The sequence below is a fragment of the Erythrolamprus reginae genome, chromosome 6 (assembly GCF_031021105.1).
Source record: "Erythrolamprus reginae isolate rEryReg1 chromosome 6, rEryReg1.hap1, whole genome shotgun sequence".
Classification (NCBI taxonomy): Eukaryota; Metazoa; Chordata; class Lepidosauria; order Squamata; family Dipsadidae; genus Erythrolamprus; species Erythrolamprus reginae.
Genome location: NC_091955.1, coordinates 63127645 through 63141108, shown reverse-complemented (window position 1 = coordinate 63141108; position 13464 = coordinate 63127645). Strand labels below are relative to the sequence as shown.

Sequence of the window (13464 nt, the reverse complement as noted above, 5' to 3'; positions counted from 1 at the left end):
CAACAACCGCAACACCCCCGTGGCATGTAATCAAAATTTGAGCTCTTGTATGGATGACAGTTGTAGCATCCTGGGATCATGTGATTGACATTTGTGACCTTCCTAGCTGGCTTCTGACAAGGAAAGTCAATGGAGGAAGCTGAACCCGCTTAACAATGGCAGTGATTGACTTAACTGTGGTGATTTGCTTAACAAACATGGGGAAAGGTGTCATAAAATCAGGAGTGAGTCACTTAAAAACTGCCTTGCAGAAATATTGGCAGAAACAATTTTGGTTACAGCTGTGGGCATAAGTTGAAAACTTCCTCTCCACCGGCATCAGTTATACTGTACTACAAAGCAAAAATATGTAGAGTCAATCATATTTAATTTACTTTTTGAATGAAACACATTTTTATACATTTTAGTTTCCGAAACATGTATATAAAATGTATGTAATTATATACATTTTTAATTTATATTCCATTTTTAGTAAAAGGTGTGGAGTAATTTATTTAAATGAACTCTTTAAAAAAAATTAAAAAAGATATATCCTTTCTTCCTATTATAGAAACCAGTTTTCTGCAAGATTTTCTGTGAAAAGTTATAACATTATGAAATATACAACTACGTGGACACAGTTGATTATAGGCGTATTTCCCATAGAAATGCTATTGACTTCTCTGAGTACACTACAGATAGTCCTTGACTTATGACTGGACATTTAACAACCGTTCAAAGTGAAGACAACTCGGAAAGGATGCTTTGCTTCTTCAGTCCACAGAATATACATTGGGGAGGGGGGAAATAGCATGGATGGGAGGGGAACCCCTATGGTAGGCTGCAGAAAGGAAGCTCATATCCTGAAGATCTGAACTCTGTTCCTGCACCCAACCAAAGTTCACTTCTACACATGGAGGGAGCTGCCTTCCTTCATTTAACTGACAGCTCTTTCACTTTGCCTCCTCAACGACTGCAATTGGGAAAGCTTTGATTATAATCACTGAGTAAAGCATACAACAAATTGTAACCAGCTACTTGAGAAAATAAACATATGCATGACCAGTTTATCATTAAAAACACTACACAATAGTGCCTATCATCTACACTCTGACATTTTTGCTGAAGGAAAAAGGTTATTTCTTCCGCCCAACTTCTTCAACCCTTCATGTGAGCCAAAAAAAAAAGTCTTGCTTTATCTAGTGACCTTTATTGTCAAAGAAGGATCCGAATCGAATCTTCCCAGTCAGTGTTAATCCAACATTTTTACTAATCTAATGCATGATGAGTGAGGGTGACTATGACCAATGACAGCTGTAATCTAACATATGGAAGGTCATAAATAGCAGAAAGCTACAAATCTGTGGAAAAAGCTGTACTTTGCTTCCATTCAGCCTTATGAGCTACGGTGGCCCAGTGGTTAGAGTGCAATACTGCAGGCTACTTCTGCTGTCTGCCGGCTGCCTACAATTTGACAGTTCAAATATCACTAGGCTCAAGGTTGACTCAGCCTTCCATCCTTCTGAGGTGAGTAAAATCAGAGCTCAAATTGTTAGGGACAATATGTGAACTATGTAAACTGCTTAGAGAGGGCTGTAAAGCTCTTAAAGTAGTATATAACTCTAAGTGCTATTGCTATTTAAAAATCCGCATAAAATATGCCACATCTGTTTTATACAATTCAAGAGTTCTGGTCTAAGTCCAGCTTAAACGAATTATAAATGAATTAAATTACATTATGAGAAGTAAAAGATCCAATGATTAATCTTACATCTTCTATCCACAATAACATTCTGCCTTTTTTACCTTAAACGTTCAAAGTGAATATTCGAGATGGCTTTCAATTTAAATGTTATATATAAAAAGCAAAATGAAAATAGGTTACATCATAATAAAGTCATTTATAAAATTCATTTACAGGTGATCCTCATTTAACAACCATTCATTCAGCAACTGTTCAAATTTATGACAGAGATGAACAAGTGGTATTTACGACTGGTCCTTACTTACATTGCATGTAATCATGTGATCACGTTCTGGGAACCTGGTTCACAATGATGTTGCATCCTGTGATCACATGATCAGAAGTTTGCTAACTTCCTACATGCAAAAGCAAAAGGGAAGCTGGCAAGAAGTCGTGATCATATGATATCTTTGTTTAACTAACTGCAGTGATTCACTTCAATAACAATTTGAAGTGACAGAATTCCCCTTGGTAAATGATGTGATCATTGATGTTGCACTTTTATGATCCTATTGCTTACCAGTGGAAATTCCAGTTCCAATTATGGTACCTTCATTAAATGTTTCATTGTTGGACTTATATATTTGAATTGTTATAAGCAGCTAGAAGGATAAAGTAGACTTGAACAAATAAATACTTCCTAAAGTTACAACAGACTGAATAATTTTATTTAAAAAATTTAGCACTGAGAAGATAAAAACAAGAAGACTGCTTGAGGTTTTAATATTTATAATCAGGAAGTATATAGATCATATTTTTCACAAAACATGAACCCTAAACATCACTACTACTCCCCTTAAACCTACACACATACTTCATACTTCAACTAGTAGATGCTATTGACTTTTTCCGTTACTGCTTTAAATGGTGATATTCTTGCAGTTACTACTGTTTATTGAAATGTCGATTTAATATGGCTGCTTTTATCACTGTTGCCACTGGTTGAAAAAACACTTTTTACCATTCTCCCAATAGTCTATTATCAGTGACACTTTTTCCCTGAAGGAATAAAAAGGTGGAAAAGAAGATGCAGGAAAGAGAGCAATAATGAAGGTGAGATTAAAAAGAATAAACAAACTTGAGAAAGCAAAAAAAAAAAGAAGGAAAGGGGAAGACAGGGACTAAAAGGAACTGATTATAATTGATGAAGAGAAATCAGAAAAGTACACTTTAGCTTTTAAAATCTCACTAGCTTACCTAACATGTGATGACAAATCAGAATGTAAGAGTTAGTGCAATGTGTAAACTGGAACGCCAAGCCACCAAAAAAAAAAAAAAAAGACAACAAATTATAACACACATGGTTAAATGAGTAATTCTATATCAATAAATTGGCCAATTTTGATTTAAAAAATTATCCCCTAAACTGGAAGGTTTATCCAATGCAATATTTCTTTATGCAACCAATGTTGCAAATACTTCAGTAATTTTAAGTAGCTTCAGCAAAGATAATTTTCTTGCCTTGGTCTATTGCTGTATAGAGCTATGATTGAGAATCTATGGCACGTCTGCCACAAGTGGCACGTGGAGCCATATCGGTGGCACGCAAGCTCAGTCCAAAATGCATGCATTCACTGGCAAACTGATTTTCGGCCTTCTAGGCCCACTGGAAATCAGGAAACAGCCTGTTTTAAGCCTCCGGAAAGGCTGGGTAAGATCCGTTTTTAACCTCCTCAAGCTCCAGAGCCTTTCTAGGAGCCGGGGGAGGGCGAAAATGGCCTTCTCCCACCCTGGAAGTCCTCCAGAGGCCAGAAATGTTCTGTTTGCCAACTTCCAGATGAACTGGAAGTTCAGTTTTTTTTCTCTACCCAGGCTTTAAAGCCTTTCTAAGAACCTGGGGAGGGTGAAAATGGCCTTCCCCATCCCTCCAGAGGCCCGAAATGGCCTGTTTCCCAGCTTGAAAGGGGTGTCGGTCTTACAGATCCACCTCTTCTCATAGGGTGGAGCTAACTTCCAAGAGTGGGATGAGGACTGAGTCTGTCAAATTGTAGATCTTCATCCTCCTGCCTTAATTTCCCCCTCTTTGATGAAGGACGATGGACAGACTCAGTGTGTAGCTCCCAAGGTCAAAAACAAATAATATTTTTTGGGGTCTTGGTAGAGTGGCTTTTAAGTTTGCAGTTGCCCCTGTCTGCCATATCTAGGCTGGAAGGAAAATGAGGCAGGGAAGAAGAAACTCAATGACCAATTAAAAAAAACACCTCTGAAGAATAAGAATGAGAAACACGCATTCTGCATAGGCTGAGGACTAAGTCAAAGAGGGGAAATTAAGGCAGGAGGATGAAGATATACAATTTGACAGACTCAGTCCTCATTGGCTGAAGGGACGGTATTATTCCACTCTTGGAAGTTAGTTCCAATCATTATGGAGAATCGGCCATTTCTGGCCTCCGGGGAGGGGAGCCAATTTTGCCCTCCCCAGGCTCCTAGAAAGGCTCTGAAGTCTGGGGAAAGAGAAAAACCGGTGTGCCATCATGTGCTGGGAGGGGGAGGGATGCATGAAATTATGGATGTGGACACATAAGTATGCGCCCCCCCCCCATTTTGGGCACATAAATCCAAAAAGGTTCACCATCACTAGTATAAAGGAATAACTATAAATGATAAAAAAAACCAAAGATTATTTCCTTTATCAAGAGTCTATCAATCACACATGGTTAATTAATAGATACACATGGAAGATATTATATTTTTAAAAAACATATAAAACCTCTTTTATTATGATTCAAATTCCTGGAATGCACAACTAAACCTACTCTAGAGCCCAAATACCTGAGTACTCAAGAATATGTGTTAACATTATCTATCTTTGTCATATGTTTTCTAAAACTAACAGTTTTCAAGACTTTAGTTGTTATTCATCATGAAAAAAACTTTAGGAATTAAATTTTTTGAGTGCTAAGTCTATATTTTATTTTTAAGAATCCCAAAATAGTCCTGGGACAGTTTTCTTCCCCAAAATTATCTATCTGCAACATAACTATCTAGATATAAGATCTAGGAACCCAATAACATTTAGCAAGTAAAAATTTCCTCCTCTCCCCAATCTTTCCTCTTCCTCAATTTTAAATAATATAGAAAATGGGGGGGAAATTGAAATACACCAAACCAAGAAATAAACCAGTATACTAAATGGTAAAGATCCTAGTCCCCATAGAAGCTTCAAATTTCAAACCTCCAGCAAAAAAGTTAAAAATGAATATGCAAAAGTAGAAAATACTGTCTTATTAGTATACTACAATTTCAAGTTACTAGTGTACTACAATTTTCATTTTTGAACAAAAGTTATTGCAATATCATAATTTAATGTTTTAATAAAAATTAGATGATACCCTTTTATCAGTACTTGCACGCTCTAATATTAAATGAGTACTCTGTAAGATTGATCACACGGACTTCTATTGTTTGTTTGGGATGATCCGTTCTCAAAATAAGCTTATGTCATAATTCTCTATCATTTCATATCTCTCTGATAGTACTGTTTTGGACATATCATGTCAGCAAACAGATCTAGCGCATTATCTACACATGAAAAAGAAAAAAAAACCTCCAATAAATAAATAATTATCACTGGTAAAAAAACTGAACAAGAATAAACATCAAGGTATTTATACCTCATCCTACCACCTCTCACAATACTAGATGACTCAGTATCAACAGTAGAGACCTTCACATCTCTAGGTTCTATCATATCTCAAGATCTAAAATGGTTACCTAACATAAAAAACGTCATCCAAAAAGCACAACGAAGAATGTTCTTTCTGCGCCAACCGAGGAAGCTCAAACTGCCCAAGGAGCTGCTGATACAGTTCTACAGAGGAATCGTTGAGTCTGTCATCTGCACCTCTATAACTGTCTGGTTAGGTTCTGCAACCCAACAAGACCGATACAGCCTTCAGAGGATAATCAGAACTGCAGAAAAAAAAATTGCTGCCAACCTGCCTTCCATTGACGACCTGTACACTGCACGAGTCAAAAAGGGGCGTTGAAACTATTTATTGACCCCTCGCATCCTGGATATAAACTGTTTCAACTCCTACCCTCAAAACGTCGCTACAGAGCACTGCATACCAAATCAACTAGAAAGAAGAACAGTTTTTCCCCAAAACACCATCACTCTACTAAACAAATAATTCTCTCAACACTGTCAAACTATTTACTAAGTCTGCACAACTATTACTACTAGTTTTTTCTCATCATTCCTATCACCCATTTCCTCCCACTTATGACTCTATGACCACAACTTATTGCATGTATCTTTAAGATTTTTATTGATATTGTTTCCTCCTTGCTTATTTGACTCCTATGACAATCATTAAGTGTTGTACCTCATGATTCTTACAAATGTATATTTCCTTTTATGTACACTGAAAGCATATGCACCAAAGACAAATTCCTTGTGTGTCCAATCACACTTGGCCAATAAAGAATTTTATTCTATTCTATTATTTCACAGTAAGTTTCAGTTTTAAGATTAATTATAAAATCTCTATCATGTTGCTGCCCTTGCACCTACATCCACACGTTTGTATATGTGTGATTATGGAATAATTCAACACAACATTAATATCTTTAACATTAAAAAAAAATCTACAAATCTAGTTACATTAATACGGTGTTTCCCCGAAAATAAAACCCTATCTTATATTTTTGTACCCTGAAATAAGCGCTTGGCCTTATTGTCATGCACTCAAAAGCCAGATTTGGCTTATTATCAGGGGGTGTCTTATTTTGGGGGAAACAAGGTATGTTATTTCAAAAAGATTTTCAAATCATGAGTCAATGACTTATATTTTTTATACTGACAATCAAGAAAATTACATGGCAATTCTTTGGGGTGTAGACTCGAAATAAAAAACTATGATTAATCAATTTTAAACTTAAATCCACTGCAACCAATTTAATTATTTTTAAGACCAGCAATCACTATATAATATTCAATTCTTTAAAGTAGAAAATTAAATGCTGTTATATCAACTCTGGAACTATTCTTTCATTTTTGATAGAAATATAATAAGGACTAAGTTTTAGACATCGACTCCTCAAAAACAAAAGCACTTCAGGTTTCTTGGAAGCAACCAAAAAATCTGGTCCATATTGACCGGACAAAACATGCCTGAGTTGATTGTGTGCTTCTGTGAAATAGGTAGGCCATATTTTACTGGGAATGTTGGCAAATATGAAATCCAAGTTTCCCAATCCTTCACATACTGGTAGTCCTCGACCGCCCAAAGTTAAGAGCCTCAGAAAGTGTCTTAACACCTGACTGACATAAAACATCATACACCCATCATATGACTGCAGTTCAGATGTTTGGTAATTTCAGCTCCATTCCTGCAGTCTCATGAAGGATTTCCATTCCATGCATGGAGGAAAAAATCCTTTGATGGGCTACAGAAATGTTGAGCGTGAAAACCTGTCTGCCAGGATGATTTCAGATTTTCAGATTCACATGAAACTGAAATCCTCCTAGCAAACAACCTTTCACTCCATCCAATTTAACAATCTGAGAAATTGCTTAACAACTGCAACTGGAAGTTCTGCGATTATGGTCACTGCACTAAAGTGGTTACATGGGTATCCCACTTCCCTCAATAACTGAGATTCCAGTCCCAACTGTGGTCATAAATCAAATACTACCTATAACAATAAAAATAATTTACGGACTACACAGTTATGTAGTAACTAAAACATCAGAGAAAATACCTTTAAAATACTGCAATGAACAAATATCTGATAAACAAGGATTCCCTCTACATGGGCAAAACCTAGAAAATACAGAAACTTATATTACTATACAGATGAAAAATTACAAATAGAAAATATTCAGCAACATATATTTTCTAGGAAAATTTAAGAGTGATTATGGCTGCAGGCTAGAAATCAGGAGACCAGGAGTTTTAGTCCTTTCTTAGGCACAAAGCCAGCTGAAAGTGACCTTTACCCAGTCATTCCCTCTTAGCCCTAGGTAGCAAGCAATGGCAAACTATTTCTGAAGCCCTATGAAGAAAATTTCAAATCCTGTCACCAGGATTCAACAAGTCAAAGCACACCTATGCAGAAAAACAGAACCAACCTCATGTTAAAATAAAGACCACCTCCAGCTAACCACAAAAAAAATGAACGTTATCATTTTCTACTTAGAACAGGGAGTATATTTACTCACATTCACCCACGCCCTCATCACCTCGAGGCTTGATTACTACAATGCACTCTACATGGGGCTACCCTTGAAGAGCGTTCAGAGACTTCAGTTAATCCAGAACTCAGCCACGTGAGCTGTCATGGGTGCTCCTAAATACACCCATGTAACTCCAACACTCTGTGAGTTGCACTGGCTTCCTGTTGATTTCCGAGCACAATTCAAGGTGTTGGTCATTACCTATAAAGCCCTATATGACTTAGGACCAGATTACTTACAGGCCCGTCTTCTGCCTCACACATCCCAATGACCGATCAGATCCCAGAGACGGCCTCCTCCATCTCCCGTCAGTCAAACAATAACGATTGGTGGGACGCTGGGGGAGGGCCTTCTCTGTGGTGGCTCCAGCACTCTGGAACCAGCCTCCCCTGGAGATTCGCACTGCCTCCTCTCCTGGCCTTCTGAAAGGCCCTAAAAACACGCCTTTGCTGCCAGGCCTGGGAGGACTTTTGAGCACCATCTGCTCTGGCCTAAGTGCTAAATGACTGTTGAATGATTGATGGATGAATATTTTTTATTATGGGGTTTTAACTTTTGTACCTTTTTGTATCAGCCCACCCCAAGTTTTCGGAGAAGGGCGGCATACAAATCTAATAAATAATTAAATAATAATAATAATAATTATTATTATTATTATTATGTTTGCCGCCCTGAGTCCGCAAGGAGATGGGCAGCATATAAATGTAAACAAACAAACAGCAACAATACACTACAATTACTTCTCAGCCTCCTGTTTTGAAGTCTCTAGTTTTAAGCTAGCTATTTAGTGTCTCAGTGGTAACAGCAACAATATTTCTGATAGGAACAGACTTTCCATAACAGTGGAGTCAAAATGCATAGCTAACATTGCCACAGGGAATCAAGGTGGTTTAAAGCTACTGTATGAACTGATTCTTAGTCTTGCTCTCTCTGCTAATTCTTTATCTAGAAGAAAGACAAACCTTAATAGGTTTCAATCTAGCTGAAACCTGTTAAGTAAACTAGGGATAGGCAAGGAGGAAGTAATGGATACCTCTCAATGTGGAAAAAGAGTAAACTACTGATAATGACAGTGATCCTGTCCCCCACCCCTCAGGAGGCGACACCCAGGTCACCAAGAATTCTCTAATGTCTGTCTCCTTTACAAATTGCTTCTGGACCTTAGTGGGTTCACAGACTTTCTTACTCAGATGGAAAATGTGAATCATATTATACTGCTTTAGGTTACTCAAAATCCAAAAAAGGAAAGAATAAATAATTTTTGGAAAATACTATGTGCTCCAGGAGAACTCAGGAAATTGGCAGATGATGTGGCTAAGTGAAAAAGGGCCAAGAAAACTGCTGAAGACCTCATCATGCAAGATCAAGTAGTCAGTTCCTCAAAAACTGCAGTGTTACCTACAAAATATATGGTATGTAAGTTGTACAGTGATCCCTTGATTTTCGCGATCTCGATTATCGCGAAACGCTATACCACGGTTTTTCAAAAAAATATTAATTAAAAAATACTCCACGGTTTTTTTGCTATACCGCGGTTTTTCCCACCCGATGACGTCACTCTCTTCCTTCCTTTCTCATCTTTCTTTCTCTCTCTCTTTCTCTACCTTGCTTCTTCCTCTCTCACACTCTCTTCCTCCCTCTCTCATCTCTTTCTTTTCTTCTCTCTCTTTCTCTATCTCTCCCCCTCTTGCTCTCGAGCGGCGGGTGGGCGGGCAGCAGCGAGGAGCCGAAGATCGGGGTTTCCCCTTTGCGTGGGCGGCGGGGAAGACCCAGGGAAGGTTTCTTCGGCCGCCCAGCAGCTGATCTGCTCGGCAGCGCTGCTGCAGGAGGACCCGTGTCCGAAAGCCGGTGAGAGGGGTGGATCGGGCAGGCGGGCGAGCGGGCGGTAGCGGCGAGGGCGCCGGATGCGCTGGGGGGCGCGGGGGCAGCCGACATTCAAAGCAATCTTTGTCGGCTTCCGCACTTTCATCGCTCCCCGGCTCCACCATCTGCGCATGCGCGGCCATGGAAAAAGGGCGCGCATGCGCAGATGGTGTTTTTACTTCCGCACCACTATACTGCGGAAAATCGATTATCGCGAGAGGTCTTGAAATGTAACCCTCGCGATAATCGAGGGATCACTGTATAGTAATATTCTGCTTTTCATTAAGAAATTCAAGTTCAATTATAAACACCAACTATAATCACTGCAAGATAGGTATGGCAAACTTACCACTGACAGCTTCATGGCTGAACAGAAACTGAAGCCACACTTTGCTTATGATAGTTTGCCATTGGGAATTATGTTCTCAAATATATAACTACAGTACCTACAATTAAAGTGTCATATTACATTCACCAAAGGGAGTATATATGCTGCTCAAAAAAAAATAAAGGGAACACTTAAACAACAGAATATAACTCCAAGTAAATCAAACTTCTGTGAAATCAAACTGTCCACTTAGGAAGCAACACTGATTGACAATCAATTTCATTTTGTTGTCAGCACATTCAATTTTGTACAGAACAAAGTATTCAATGAGAATATTTCATTCATTTGGATTTAGGATGTGTTATTTGAGTGTTCCCTTTATTTTTTTGAGCAATGTATTTTAATATTTTTATAAAATGGAATGATAATAACAACAACAACAATACTGTGTTTCCTTGAAAATAATACCCTATCTTTTTTTTTTTGAACCCTGAAATAAGTGCTTGGTCTTATTGTCATGAATTCAAAAGCCCAATTGGGCTTATTATCAGGAATGTCTTATTTTGGGGGAAACAGGGTAATAATAATAACATCAACAATAACACCACCAAACAATTACAAACTAATGCCATGAAAACAAAGATACAAAAATCCACCAACAATCCAAACTGCTGACTTTGCAACAACGAAGTTGAAACTATTTCACACTTAATGTGTGAGCGCAGCAGCAAAATCACACAAACTGATTACAAAGCTAGATATGATCGAGTTGCTTAATTAGTCCACTGATCATTACATTAAAAATATGATGTATCTGTATCTGAAAAGTTATGGGAGAACAAAGTTTAAAAAGTTACTGAAAATGAGACAGTGAAAATCTTGGGGGATTTTCGAATACAGATAGCCATTTGAAACACAACATGCCAGATATCACAGATATCTAGGGCTGAAGTGTACAGTTTATTGGTATCGTTGTATCAGAAGATGCCAGAGTCAAAGAAAAAGAACTGGAAAAAATTACAAAATATTGTGACCTGGCCATCAAAACTACACACTATGGATGAAACATGTAACAGTGATACCCAGTGTCATGAAGTACTTGGCACCATGTCCAAGAATTCCACAAAGCACATCAAGAAATTGCAGCTTCCTGCAATAACACGAAAGGAACTGCAAAAAAACTGCACTACTCAGGACATAATGTATTTTAAAAAGATATTTAGCAACCCGTAGCAACCATTAGCACCAGTTAGTTGTATTTGTGACACTTTTTTAAATGTTCAGTTGACTGAGTTTCATGTTTATTCATTAAACTCGGTCAACTGAACATTTTAAAAAGTGTTAAGTGTTAAATAAAGTAATAATAGTAATAGTAATAGTAATAATAATAATAGTAGTAGTAACAACAGCAGTAGCAGCCATAATGGTGCAGTGGTTAGAGTGCAGTATTGAAGCCTAATCCTACTGACTGCCAGCAGTTCGATCCTCACCGGCTCAAGATTGACTCAGCCTTCCATCCTTCTGAGGTTGGTAAAATGAGGACCCAGATTGTTAGGGGCAACATGCTGACTTTGTAAATCACTTAGAGGCGCTGTAAAGCACCAGATCTGAGGTTCAAAATGGTTGAGCTAGGCAACTAAATGTGAAGGGTAAACTATTTTTGAAGTTAGTATTTTTTAAATACTAAATACCATTTAAATACCATTATCAAAACATCCACAATTATAAGTAATACACACAAGTACTTAACTTCTGCATCCCCCGCATCCTGGTCACAAGCTGTTTCAACTCCTACCCTCAAAACGTTGCTACAGAGCACTGCACACCAAGACAACTAGACACAAGAACAGTTTTTTCCCAGAACACCATCACTCTACTAAACAAATAATTCCCTCAAAACTGTCAGACTATTTACTAAGTCTGCACTACTATTACTACTGGTTTTTTTCTCATCATTCCTATCACCCATTTCCTCTCAATTATTATTATTATTTATTAGATTTGTATGCCACCCCTCTCTGCAGATTCGGGGCAGCTCACAGCAGTGATAAAATCTAATATTAAGTCTAAAATAACAATTTTACATTAAAAACCTAAAAAAAACCTTATATAAAAACATACACACAAATATTCCATACATAAAACTACATAGGCAAGGGGAGATGTCTCAGTTCCCCCATGCCTGACGGCAAAGGTGGGTTTTAAGAAGTTTACGAAAGTTTATGACTGTATGACTGTAACTTGTTGCTTGTATCCTAAGATTTTTATTAATATTGTTTCTTCATTGCTTATTTGACCCCTATGACAATCATTTAGTGTTGTACCACATGATTCTTGACAAATCTATATTTTCTTTTATGTATGCTGAGAGCATATGCACCAAGACAAATTCTATTCTATTCTATGTACTTAACTTACAACTGGTGCATAAGACTAAGGCCGCTCCGAGTCCTTGGAGAGGGGCAGCACATAAATCCAATAAATAAGTAAATAAATAAGTAAGTAAATAAATAAATATTGCTTGGGGGAGGAATATTAGTAAAAGTAATGAAACTCAACCATTGAAAGAAAGGCTATTTCACTATTCTTCCCTCCCACGTCAAACCTTTGAATCCCGTCCTTATGCTTTTCCTCTCAGACCCCTTTCTTCTTCGCGAGATGTACACACGTTAAGGAACCAAGCGCGGAAGTATGACAGGGAACTGAAAGGTCTGTACAGGAACTCCCGAGGGGCGGATTTAGCTGGAATAAAGGACTTTCTGCCGACCTCCCCACTTCCCACCCACTCTGGGTGTTCCTCTCTTAGTAGCCCACGTTCCTGGTCCAAGCATCTATATAAACAGTATATATACAGGTTGGGGGAAGGAGACCCAGGTGCCGCGGCCCAGAAACTGCCTGGCCCCGTCTCCTTCTCCCACCCCGCCCCTTCCACCAAGGCCCGCAGGACGGCTTTAAACGTATGGAAGTCATTACCCAAGTGCCTCGTTCTCCTCCCCGCTCCCCCCCTCCCCACGGAGGGGAGCGCGGAGTGGACAATTTTTTTTTTTTCAGTGACGCGTGGGGCAGCCGGGATCGGCTTCTGTCCGGAAGCGGCTCCGCAGTAACAGACCGAAGGTTTCTCTCTCCATTCTCCCCTCACAGAGACACACACACGCAGGAAATAACACGGGGTCAGCTGACAAAGCCAAGCCAATAAGGAAGGGGCGAGAGAGCGCGCGCAAAAGGGAGGCGCGCGAGACAAGCGGGCTATGCGGGTGGAGCGTGCGTGCGTGCGTGCGTGCCTACCTCCCTCAAAGGCGCATTAAAAAAAAAAAAGAGTAGCAGGCACCGCCCTCTAGTCAAGAGATCGAGTATTTAAAGAGGCAGCGC

General features: G+C 38.7%; 1 protein-coding gene across 10 annotated transcripts in view; it reads right to left on the bottom strand.

Annotated features, from left to right (window-relative positions):
- Positions 1-13464, bottom strand: part of TCF20 (transcription factor 20) — a 98708-nt gene that overhangs the window by 38038 nt on the left and 47206 nt on the right. For 7 of the 10 annotated variants that reach the window (XR_011559497.1, XR_011559498.1, XR_011559500.1 and 4 more), the window contains exon 1: positions 13069-13242. The exons of 2 other annotated variants lie outside the window; for them this stretch is intronic. The gene's annotated coding sequence lies outside the window, so the exon portion shown is untranslated. Of the gene's footprint in view, positions 1-2920; positions 2937-13068; positions 13243-13464 lie in introns of those variants that run through there. One more of the 10 variants, XM_070755998.1, reaches the window with a different exon arrangement.